Below are 12,319 nucleotides of genomic sequence, written 5' to 3'. Positions count from 1 at the left end.
GGCTGCTAGAAAGCACAGAATCAAATCCTCTGTTGAACTATAGTTACTGTGTAAGACTTTGTGGTCTCCATTTTGAATTCTATTCCATTTTCATTTATCCTGGCCACATTCTTCATTTACTACCCTAATTTGTACTTCTTGGCCATAAATTCTAGTTTTCTTTTTTAACATATGCATTTCTCATAAGCTACCTTAAATTCTTTGTAGGATTAGATGGGAATTAATAAATAATGTCACTATGCTACTGATTATATAAATGAGATATTCTTAGAATGTTTATAGACTAGTACATAAATATAAGGACTCAACACATTTTAAATTTACATATGTTTTCTTTTCTATGAAACTTCTTTTTGATAGCTTTAGGCAAGTGGTACCTATAATCACAGACTGTAAAACTATGTGAAAAATGATATAACAGTGAGAGCCAAATTCAGGTGTAAATATTTATACATTGACTCCAGTTTATTCTGCCTCTTGGTCAATTATTCATTTCCAGGTGTATGAATCATTGCAATAATAATTGGAATTTTTTTTTTTTGCCAGTCATTCATAAATGTTACCAGTTGGTTCATTTGTAAGCTTGGAGTTGATATTATTAATTACCTGGGACTAATCATTGGAATTAGAGCTAATCTGATCTGGTAATGATTTTTATGCAGATCTTATCTCAGAATACTGTGTAGTGTTAGTTGGTTGTTTACTATTGAGTAATGAGTAGGTCACTGGTTAGGTAAAAGGAAAAAAGAAGTAGGTCACTGGTTAGGTAAAAAAACTTCCTACTGCCAGTCATTCCTTGATTCCGTTGTTTAATAAAAGATCTTTTCTTTTTCTCTCTATGCAAGAAAATCCTTGCTCTTGGTGGCCAGATGAGGAATTGGACTCCTTTATGATGCAAATATTTTTAAAAAATTGATACATAATAGTTATATGTATTTGGGGGTACATGTGATATTTTGATACATGCATACAATATATAATGATTAAATTGGAGTAATTGGGATATTTATCACCTCGAACATTTATCTTTTATCTTGGGAACATTCCAATTTTTCTACTCCTGATATTTTGAACTATACAATACATTGTTGCTAACTATAGTCACCTTACTGTGCTGTGGAACACTGGAACTTACTCCTTTTATCTAACTGTATTTTCTTACTCATTAACCAACTTCATTCTCCCCTCCCTCCACCTTTTCTCAGCCTCTGGTAACTACCAATCAACTCTCTAACTCATGAGATTTACTTTTTAAGCTCCCACTTGAGTGAGAACATGTGACATATAACAAAAGTCTTTTAAATTAAAATTGTCAAAGAATTAAAGAGATATCTGTGATGACTGAATTTGCCTTATTTAACCTCCAGTTAAAGAATTTCCCCCAATTTTAAACTTGACAAAGTGTCATCCTTGTCTCAGATCACCCTGTCAGCTCTCATAAAGTGGAAGAATGTAAACTGGTGTTAGTATAAACTAAATGGGGCTGGGTGCAGTGGCTCACACCTGTAATTCTAGCACTTTGGGAGGCTGAGGCGGGTGGTGGATCACCTGAGGTCAGGAGTTCAAGACCAGCCTGTCCAACCTGGGGGAATGCCGCCTCTACCTAAAATACAACAATTAGCTGGGTACGGTAGTACACACCTATAATCTCAGCTACTTGGGAGGCTGAGGCAGGAGAATCGCTTGAACCCGGGAGGCTGAGGTTGCAGTGAGCCGAGATCACACCAATGCACTTCAGCCTGGGTGACAGAGTGAGACTGTGTCTCAAAAAAATATCTTCATGGTGTAAAAAATCTTTGTAGAATCATATGAATATCAAATAAGATTTTTTGGAATTTTGCTTTAAAGATAGTAATTCCTCTTTTGTTTGTTTTAGACACATGACCTATTTTCCATTTTTATGGAATATCAAAATGATGACATCACAATGTTTTTGTGATTTAATTTATATAAGAAATAAGTGAGTTCAGTTAAACACACTGGTGTTATTTAGATCCTATCTGCATTTTATTCTCCAAAAATAAATGTTGCTATCTTAAATATGGCAATGATACTTCAGTATCTCCGTGTCTTCTCTGGAAGCTGCAGGTATGGAGTTGACTGTCATGGCTGAGCCAATCCCGGCTCTTCTGCCTGGTGTTCATGTTACATTTCTTGGTTTTCATTAGAGTTTCTCAGCCCCACTCAAACTTAGCACTGTTCATTGTAAAAAAAAAAAAAAAAAAATGGTGTAAGGGTTTTTAATTACATTAAACCGAATCTTTTATCAGGAACCACAGGATAAATTTCTTTCTGACTCAGTATCAAAAATAGTTCTTTCTCTGAGCAACTGGTTTATTTTTACCCTGTGGACACTGATTCTTACAACAGATCATGTTTCTCTCTGCATGTTGGCTGCAGCAGAGCTTAGAGTCTCTCCCTTACCCCCCTTAAACATCTATAGCACTTCTCTTTTGGCTCTCATTCTACCTCGTGGCGACAGTTATTGGTACGTGTATCTTATCTTAATCCTTTAAAAGTTGATTGAAGACAAAGATTTTGCTATGATCATCCCTTGGTTTCTGTGAGTAATTGGTTCCAGGATTTTTCCAATTTTAAACTTGACAAAGTGTCATCCTTGTCTCAAATCACTCTCTCAGTTCTCATAAAGTGGAAGAATATAAACTTGTGCTGGTATAAATCTAGATGCTACAAGAAATCTTTTTGTAGAATTGTATGAATATCAAATAAGTTTTTTTTGGAAATTTTGTTTTAAAAATACTAATTCTTACATCCAGTAGTAATACCAGCATTCAATAGTAATACCAACATCCTTAGGATGTTCAGTCCCTGATATAAAATGACATAGTATTTGCATATAACATACACATGTCTTCGCATATTCTTTGAATCATCTCTGGATTATTTATAATAACTAATACAATCTGAATGCTATGCAAATAGTTGGTATACTGTCTTGTTTAGGGACTAAGGGCAAGTAAAGTCTGCCTGTGTTCAGTACAGACATGAATATTTTGAATGTTTTCTATCCTTGATTAGTTGAACTCATGGATGTGGAACTCATGGATATGGAGTGGGCTGAGTGTATTACTCTTTATATTCTTTACAGTGCTGTAATAGTGGCTTGCATATGTTTGGCATGTAAAATAATGGCTGAATTGAATATCAGTAAGCCATTCAAAAATAGTTCCATGTTGGGCCTTCCATGGTGATCATGTTAAGGAGAAAGATATATTGTATAGTATGCCAGTGAAACTTTTGAAATACGCTGAGGGTTATAGGGATTGTGTGTTTGAAAATATAGCATGATGAAATGAGATTCTCCTAAGGATGACCAAAAATGTTGAATATAAGAGCCAACATAGGCTATTTTCCTCTATATCATATCTAAATATCTATACTGCTTTATTGAAGTAGGGAAGCTGGCATCTCCCACCTTTGCTCCAGTAAGAAAAATCACCTCTCTTCTTTCATAGAGATAGAGAAGATAAAGGGCTTGTTTGGAGCTGAACAAATTAATTTGTGAGGACTTAGAAGTTGCTTTGAGGTCTGTGCATATAAATAGTATAGACCATTCCTACTGTGTAAAGCAGGTTACATTACCTCTAAAATGGTAAAATGGTTGTGAGATGTTGCTGATGATCCATGTATTCAACTGTTATTCCATGTGATTAAATTCCAGTACAACTGGACAGACCCATGGGTGGACACATCCATGAAGTGAATCGTAATGGGATGTGACACATAGTCAGATCTTCTAATAATACTAAGAAAGTCTATTGGAATGAAGATGAGCCTCATTAACAGAAGGCAAAGATCATCAACTTTAGACACACAGTTGGTAACTTGGTATAATGCATTCCACAAAATCTATATTCAGTTGTGTAGAGAAGGGAAACTTCTTATTTTAGTCTAAAAATGTTATATATTTTATCAGTTATGTGTTGCATGTTATCCATGCCATGATTCTAATAGTAAAACCACAAATGTCATATGCTTAGAAAAATATTAACTGTAGAGAGAAAACCTTGGGACTGTATTGTCCCCATCACCCAACCCCCCAAACTAGGAAAGTGCTGAAGACCAAAGAATGATGCGGACAAGTCCAGCTTGGCGAGTAGATGGGTTTATTAAGATTTACATACAGGGCACTTTGGGAGGCCGAGGCGGATGGATCACCCGAGGTCAGGAGTTCAAGACCAGTCTGGGTGAAACCCTGTCTCTACTAAAAATGCAAAAATTAGCTGGGTGAAGTGGCATGTGCCTGTAATCCCTGCTACTCGGGAGGCTGAGACAGGAGAATCGCTTGAGCCAGGCGGCGGAGGTTGCAGTGAGCCAAGATTGTGCCATTTCGCTCCAGCCTGGGTGACAGCGTGAGACCCCATCTCAAAAAAAAGTAAAATTTACATACAGGACACTCCTGGGTGGCAGCAGAACAGCCCTAGAGATCCATGTCGCCTCCGGTCTGTAAGGTGCTTTTAGGCTAATTTTGTGATTCTGCCTACTATGTGTGTGTGATGGGACTGTTTTCCTTGGTAGATTCGTAGATCTTCTCTGAGATATTTGAGTTGTCAGGAATGTCTGTTTCTGGGTTGGGCACCATGGCCTTGGCTCACCGTCTGGCCTGCAGGATTCAGACAATGGGCATACTCCATAAGTAACCTAGTGAAGGACCTGTCACACTACACTAACCAGAAAAAGAATTTAATTCTTTTCATTGTATTTCTCTCTCCCTTTTCCTCCTCTGAAAACCAAACCATTGGATTTGTTTAACTAAAAAAACAGACAAAAACCACACACACAAAAACAAATCTACTTTACCAGATTTATTTATTTATTTATTTGTATTAGATTAGTGCAAAAGTGATTGTGGTTTTTGCGATTTTTTTTTAAAGGCAAAAACCACCTTAAAAAAAAAGTTACTTTTGCACTAACCTAATAGACAAGAATCTGGCCCTGCTGCCCAGGCTGGAGTGCAGTGGCATGATCATAACTCATTACAACCTCCAATTTCTGGGCTCAAGTGATTGTCCCACTTCAGCCTCCCTAGTAGCTGTGATTACAAGTGCATACCACCACACCTGGCTAATTTTTAAAAGTTTTTGTAGAGAATGGAGTCTTGCTGTGTTGTCCAGGCTGGTCATGAGTGTGTGTCCTCAAGTGATCCTCCCACCTCAACCTCCAGAATTTTATTTTAAAAAAAGTTGCATTAGGGTCTTAAAAGTGTCTTTTGAAGTAGTATGTAGTTAAAAATATCTTTAAGAATCCTTTATTCAATTAATGAAATACCAGTGTATTCAGCATGGTACTAATTATAATATATATAGTTTCAAGTTTTATTTTCCTTTAAAGCATGTTTTCTTCAAATGAATCTTAAACGATTGCATTTTCCACATACAAATATGTTTCAATTCTGGTAGACTCAAATGAAAAATCTTGAACCTAGTTTCCTAATTAACAATAAAGATTATGCTCTATGAAGTTATGTAAGAATAATTAGAAGAGTATTGCTTTGCATTAAAAGGACTGACTCTGGAGTCTTCCTTGGGGAAGGGTTGTTGTGGGGACTAAAGAAGTTTATTATTTATGACAAGGATTTAGAATAGTGTCTGGCACAAAGTAAGTGCCATGTAAGTGTTTACTGTTTTTATTATTGCTATTATATAGCTTAAGCCGTTTATTTGTATAACTTTAAAACCTTCTTTTTCATTGCCTTACTCCTGCAAGGATTTGAGCCTTCTCCAAAGCAACTGAAAGGGCTTCTGCTTTAGTAGAAGTTAATGAAAAGCTGGAGTTTTGGGACTCCCCATCTGCCCCTAGCCATCTTTTGTTCTAAGATGAAGTTTCTTAAATTTGGTGGTTCTGCATTTCCTCCTCTGTAACATGAAAGTGTAAGATGACATCTGGAAGATGACAGTTTCAAGTTTTGATATCTTTTCAAGCCACAACAATTCTGTGACTCTTTGATCTTACCTTCTGCTTAAGCAAGAATGTTAGGGTTCTTCAGAATTTTAGAACTGGAAAGGGCATTATACCAAGCACTCTACTCTCTGGGGAACTCATCCCTTCTCCTAGCTTCATTTAGTGTTTGTTGTTGTTGTTTTCTTATAAATTACTAGCCATCTTTGATTTTACTTTTATATATATATTTTTTCTAAAGCACTTTTTACAGACTATATAACGTATTTAGTTATTATATCTCTATCTCCCTCTTGAATATGTCTATTAGTCCGTTCTCACATTGCTGTGAAGAAATACCCAAGACTGGGTCATTTACAAAGAAAAGAGGTTTAATTGACTCACAGTTCTGCATGGCTGGCGAGGCTTCAGGAAATTTACAGTCATGGTAGAAGGCACCTCTTCATAGGGTGGCAGGAGAGAGAGTGAGTGCCAGCAGAGGAAGTGTTAGTAAAGCATGAGATCTTGTGAGAACTCACTTACTATCACGAGAACAGTGTGGGGGGAACTGCTCCCATGATTCTATTATCTGCCACTGTGTCCTTCTCATGACACATGGGGATTATGGGGGTTACAATTCAAGATGAGATTTGGGTGAGGACACAGCCAAACCGTATCAGTAAGCTTCATAAAGGCAGGGATCTTTGTTTTTTTATTTGTTTCGGTACCTGACACATAGTAGGTGGCAATTAGGGGCTCAAAAATATTGTTGGATGAACAAACAAATAGATTCTCAGTTGTCTAGTAGATAATTTCTAGTAGTCAGTCATCTCCAATTCTTTCCTGAAGCAACTATCTTTCATGATTTTTCTTATTTCCACCAATGATACTACCTCCATGTTGTCAAGAGCACACTCCTAAAGAAGTAGGCAGCCATACCAACGACAGATAAGTTCAGTAATTTTCAAGGGGATTTAGGATAATCACCACCATCATGGCCCTGGGTACAGAAACAGTGGCAGTACAGTCTCACGCAAGGTAGATGGGGCAGAATCTTCTCAGAGAACTAGGGGTAACTGGCTAACTACCCAGGAAATTTCTTCAAGTTACCAAAATTTATTACAAAATCATAGCTTCTGTTGGGTATGCCTGATATGCCTCCTCTATCGTGTTAGTTCCATTGGAGATTCCTTTTGCTTCGAAGCAAATTCCCAATTTTTACCGCTTGGCATCCAGTTCCATCTCACACTAGTGCCCCTGGTCAGTTCTCTACTCAGCTGAGGCCTCCTCCTCAGTATCTCCAAATGCAGTCCTGTTTCTGCTTTAAAGCCCATCTGTTAACTGTGCTATTGTTCTTCACCCTTCAAATCCAACTTTTCTAATTGATTAGGGCAGCTTCTTAGCCCTCACTTGGTGAAGCCATTCATATCATGTTTCTGGGTTCCCAAACACTGTATTATTCTTAAATATTTCATTTGCTTATTTCCTGCTTTCCTCACTTATGGTAACCATTTGAGGAAAGAGGCTAGTAGAAAATAGAGATAGGGATTAGTGAATTAATCACAATTCCTAGCTAAAGCAAAACCCACAAAACCATGATACAAAATTGACATAAGTGCGTTTACTGGCCTTTGAAGAAGTTCTCAAGGGATTTAGAAAATCCTGAGATCAAGTCTTTTCTACTTTTTTTTTGTATTAAGATGACCTTCAGAAAAACCCTGGATGATAGTGATAATACCTAATAATAGTAATGGCTTCAAATTGTCTTTACTTGGAAAAATAGAACATTGGCAATTGAATTGATTGTGTGTGTGTATACATATGTACATACATATTATATATTAAAAAAATAATTTTACTGATCTCTGAGATCAGAGAGTCTGGGAAAGATGGTTGCTAATCACACAAGTGTACATACATACTCTATCTCTTTATATTGTTGGCTGTTCTCCTCCCTGCTCAGGCTCAAAATATTCATTCTTCAGGATCTCAGACACTGGCTTAAGATTCTCATGTTGTGGTTTGATTCTGGTTATCCAGCCAGCAAATGTGTGAAAGGTACTTTCCATGTATGTAAAAATATCTTCCTTCCATTTCTTAAACTTCAATATTTTATCTTGTTCTGTGCAGATTACTCTAGATAGTGGCATTCTGTTCAATTTTTAAGTAAATCAGCTTTGTTAAGGTCATCAAAAGAGAAATTTTACATGGCTTTCTGTTTTTTCAGCCTGGTGAAAGAACTCAGGATACAAAAGACATTAATTTGTTCATTTTCTTTCCAAATCTTGAACCATTTGTTCTCTTGTTGCATATTGTAAGGCAAGTTAACATTTTCCCCCTTTTTGTAATTGTTCCATAATCTCAAGTTTTCACTGAATGTTTCATTGAATTCACTATATGTTTACTCTTGAATTTTGACATTTTAATTATTAGGAACATTTGATCACATATAATCTTAATACTGTTCAACAGTACCACACAGCTCACATTTATGCAGAATGCTGGCAGAATGACAGGCAGTGGGAGTCAAGATTGTGTGCCGCACAGCTGATTGGTTCAGGAGAAGGTGGGGTGTTCCCATGTTATAATACAGTGTCTCTTGGTTACCGAGCAGTTCCAAACAATAGATACCTGCTGTTTTAGTCAGAGTTTGTTGGTTGCAAAGAACAGAAGCCCATTCAAATTAACTTAAAACACACCCCCACACCCCCACACCCAAACCTAAACCTTAAAAATGTGGAATTTCGTAACCAGTCTATATGGCACTGGTAGACCCATTAGGGATTATGGCATGGACTGGAAATAGAAAGTCAGGGATCATGGTCATTGCCTCTTCTCTTATTCTTCCTTTCTCTGCTGTCTATTCTCTTCTCTCTCACATGGGTCAACATATTTATACATGCCAGCATTGACATGACCTTTGGCTTTTAGGCCCATATTAGACTCTGAATTCTTTGTAAGTCATATTCCTAAAAGAGACCATTTGATTGGCTTCATTCAGCCTGTGGAGTCATTCTTGCTGGATCAGGTTGCTATCCTGGGTTCTGTGTTCTTCAGGGGTTGAAGTAGGGGAGGATTTACATGGTACAGATTGGGAAGCTATTAGTTGGATGTTTCATCTCCTGCATTGGATGTTTGTTTCTAATCTATTTTTCCATATATTTTATCCTTTTGTCTTTTTGTTGCACACTGAGAGATTTCCTTATTGTTACGGCAATTTTATTAAATTTCTGTTTTGGCAATCACATTTTCAGAAAAATTTAAAACGCTTTTTATTCTCTATAATCACTTTATTTTCATTGAGTGTTATTCTTTAATGATTATAGTTTACTGGGTGTGGGATGCAGTGCATATGCCTATAGCCCTGGCACTTTGGGAGGGCAAGGTGGGAGTTCAAGTTCAGCTCCTGCTTGAGGCCAGAAGTTTAAGACTGGCCTAGATAACACAGTGAGACCCTGTTTCTACAAAAAAAATTAAAAAAAAATTAGTCAGGTGTGGTAGATCAAATTAGTTGGGCGTCGTGGTGTGCTTCTATAGTCCCACCTATGCAGGAGGCTGAGATAGGAGGATTTTGTGAGCCTAGGAGTTTGAGGTTGCTGTGAGCTGTGATCACACCACTGCATTCCAGCCTGGGTGACAGAGCAAGACTGTCTTAAAAAAAAGATTCAAGAAGATACTACAACCATTGTTTTAAGTCTTGATCTTGCTCTGTCCACTAGGCTGGATTGCAATGGCGTGATCGTAGCTCACTGCTGTCTAGAACTCCTGAATTTAAGGGATCCTCTGGCCTCAGCCTCGGCTACCATGCCTGGCCACTTTTTGAAGTACAGTACTCTTTTGTTTCCCAGATTAACACTTTACTTTCAGGGTCAGGTTTCCCTCCATGTTACTGGTCTTCCTTGTAGACTTGGTTCCCTGTTCATAATAAGGAATGAAGTACTGGGGAAAGTTTCCTCTACTTTTTAAAAAAGATCTATTTGTAGAGCTTTTCGGTTTTGTTGTTTTTTACTTCTTTTTCCTCAGCTTTCCGTCTTCCCTGAGTGAGAATTCTAACTGAAGCGCTCTCTCTCTCTCTCTGTGTCTCTCTCTCTCTCTCTCTCTCTCTCTCTCTCTCTCTCTCTGTGTGTGTGTGTGTGTGTGTGTGTGTGTGCGTGTGTATGTGTGTAGTACTGGGTTGTCTGCTGGCCAGCTTTTCTTCACCCCTAAAATGCTGTGAGGAAGTATTTACTCTCAGGTATCAAAATTCACATCAGAAGTCTTCACAGCCATCTCTTACTCCCTGCTGCCACAATTGGTTCAGTTTCTTTAGAAATGAACCCTGAGATGTGTTGTCTGTCATCACACTTGGCCAGGGTGCTTGAAGGCTGTGCTAGAGGTAGGGGGAGGGGATGGGAGTGCTAACTGTCATCTCTCTATCTCTCTATTTCCTGCCCCAGATCCTCTCCCTACTGTGTGATACCTGTTGACTCTGAGCCCAGAGCCTCCCTAGACTCTGTAGAGCAGATTGTCTCCTCGGTGGCCTTGGAGAGCAGCTTTGCCCCTGTTTCATCTGTGAATGCATGCTCCTTACCTGTTCTGCGTTCCAGGAATTTGTTGAAATCTCTTACCTTTTTAAAGTTTCCTTCCAGCGAGCTCTTTTCAATAGTATGGAATTCTCTCATTTTGTTCTTTGATGCTTTTCCCTGGATTAAGGGACTCAGGAGGGATATCCAGGCTGCCAGGCATCTTGAAACTGAAGCCACATCAGGTTGTTCTTTTAAAAAAGCGTTTGATTCTTGGCTTTTATTTTGCTTTCTAAAATGAGACATATACATATAAAAGAATATACATAAGTCCATGTATAATTTGAAGAAAATTAATAAAATGAACATTGATACCTATTATATAGCTTAACAAATTGAATGTCATATGAACAGTACCTTAGAAACCCGTTTGTCCTCCCGTCATTGCATCCCTTTGGTCCGCACCCATGCCCCATTTTTTTTTTCCTATGGTGATCATTATCCCATTTTTTCGTCATTCCCTTGCTTTTTAAAAAAATGCATTTGTCTTTTATATATTTATCTCTAAACAATATGTTATTTAATTTTAGCTGCTTTTGCCCTTTCTACAAATGGAATTCCATAACATGCACACTTCTATACCTTGCTCTTTTACTCAAGCTTATGTTTTTGAGATTTATCCATGTTTTATTCATGAATCTGTATATTTTTTTACTACTGTATAGCGCTGCATTGTAAGATATACTACAACTTAATTACCTTTTTAAAGGAGGATTAAAAACTTTTTACTGTATACTCATAGAACACTTCTGATACCAGATATGTATGGGTATTTCCCATACCAACTAATTCTTTAATTTTTGACAGACATTGACTACTTATCCTACAATTTAATTTTGACACTAACTGCCTGGAGTTAGCAGAGACCCCACAGGTTAAGGGCTCAGTCCAAGTTGCCCCCCTACCTCAGATGCCAATAAAAAGTAGGGGGTTGACTAGGTGTAGTGGCTCATTCCTGTAATCCCAGCACTTTGGGAGGCCAAGGTGGGTGGATCACAAGGTCAGGAGGTTGAGACCAGTCTGGCCAACATGGTGAAACCCTGTCTCTACTAAAAGCACAAAAAATTAGCTGGGTGTGTTGGTGCACGCCTGTAATTCCAGCTACTTGGGAAGCCGAGGCAGGAGAATCGCTTGAACCCGCAAGGTGGAGGTTGCAGTGAGCTGAGACCTTGCCATTGCACTCCAGCCTGGGTGACAGAGTGAGACTCTGTCTCAAAAAAAAAGTACGGGACTCCCAGGTTTTCTGTAACTTCTGTCTGACTTGGCTGCAAATTGGAGGTTCTCACGACCCCTTCCTCAGGTTTCATAATTTGCTACAAAGGCTTATAGAACCCAAGGAAAGTTTACTTACTATTACTAATTTACTACAAAGGATATATTAAAAGATACAAATGAACAACCAAGTGAAGAGATAAATAGGGTGAGGTCTAGAAGGGTTTTAGCACAGGAACCTCTGTCTTGGTGGAGTTTGGGATATGCCACTCACTCAGCATATGAATGTGCTCATGTACATCAACCAGAAGCTCTCTGAACCCTGTAGTTTAGGGATTTTATGAAGATTCCACCTAGGCATGATTGAATAAATCATTGGCCATTGGTGATTGAACTCAATTTGCAGCCGCCTCGAGGTGGGTGTGGGGTGTGGAGGAGTGGGGGTGAAAATTTCAACCCTTTGGTTAAATGATTGGTTCTGATGACAGCCAGCCCCTATCCTCTAAGAGTCACCTTATTAACATAAATTCAGGTTTGTTTGAAAGGGCTTATTATGAATAATAAAAGACATCCTTCTTATCCCATCACTCAGGAAATTTTAAGGAGTTTAGGAACCCTGGGCCAGGAATCAGGGGACAATGACTAAA

General features: G+C 38.1%; 1 protein-coding gene across 4 annotated transcripts in view; it reads left to right on the top strand.

Annotated features, from left to right (window-relative positions):
* Positions 1 to 12,319, top strand: part of FAM160A1 (family with sequence similarity 160 member A1) — a 278,667-nt gene that overhangs the window by 24,836 nt on the left and 241,512 nt on the right. Inside the window, exon 1 of one of the 4 annotated variants that reach the window (XM_032246415.1) lies at positions 1,759 to 2,563. The exons of the other annotated variants lie outside the window; for them this stretch is intronic. The gene's annotated coding sequence lies outside the window, so the exon portion shown is untranslated. Of the gene's footprint in view, positions 1 to 1,758; positions 2,564 to 12,319 lie in introns of those variants that run through there. 4 annotated transcript variants of the gene reach the window in all.

The sequence above is a fragment of the Sapajus apella genome, unplaced genomic scaffold (genome assembly GCF_009761245.1).
Source record: "Sapajus apella isolate SASKATOON/1434 unplaced genomic scaffold, GSC_monkey_1.0 scaffold61, whole genome shotgun sequence".
NCBI classification, from domain to species: domain Eukaryota; kingdom Metazoa; phylum Chordata; class Mammalia; order Primates; family Cebidae; genus Sapajus; species Sapajus apella.
This window is presented reverse-complemented; position numbering and strand designations above follow the sequence as displayed.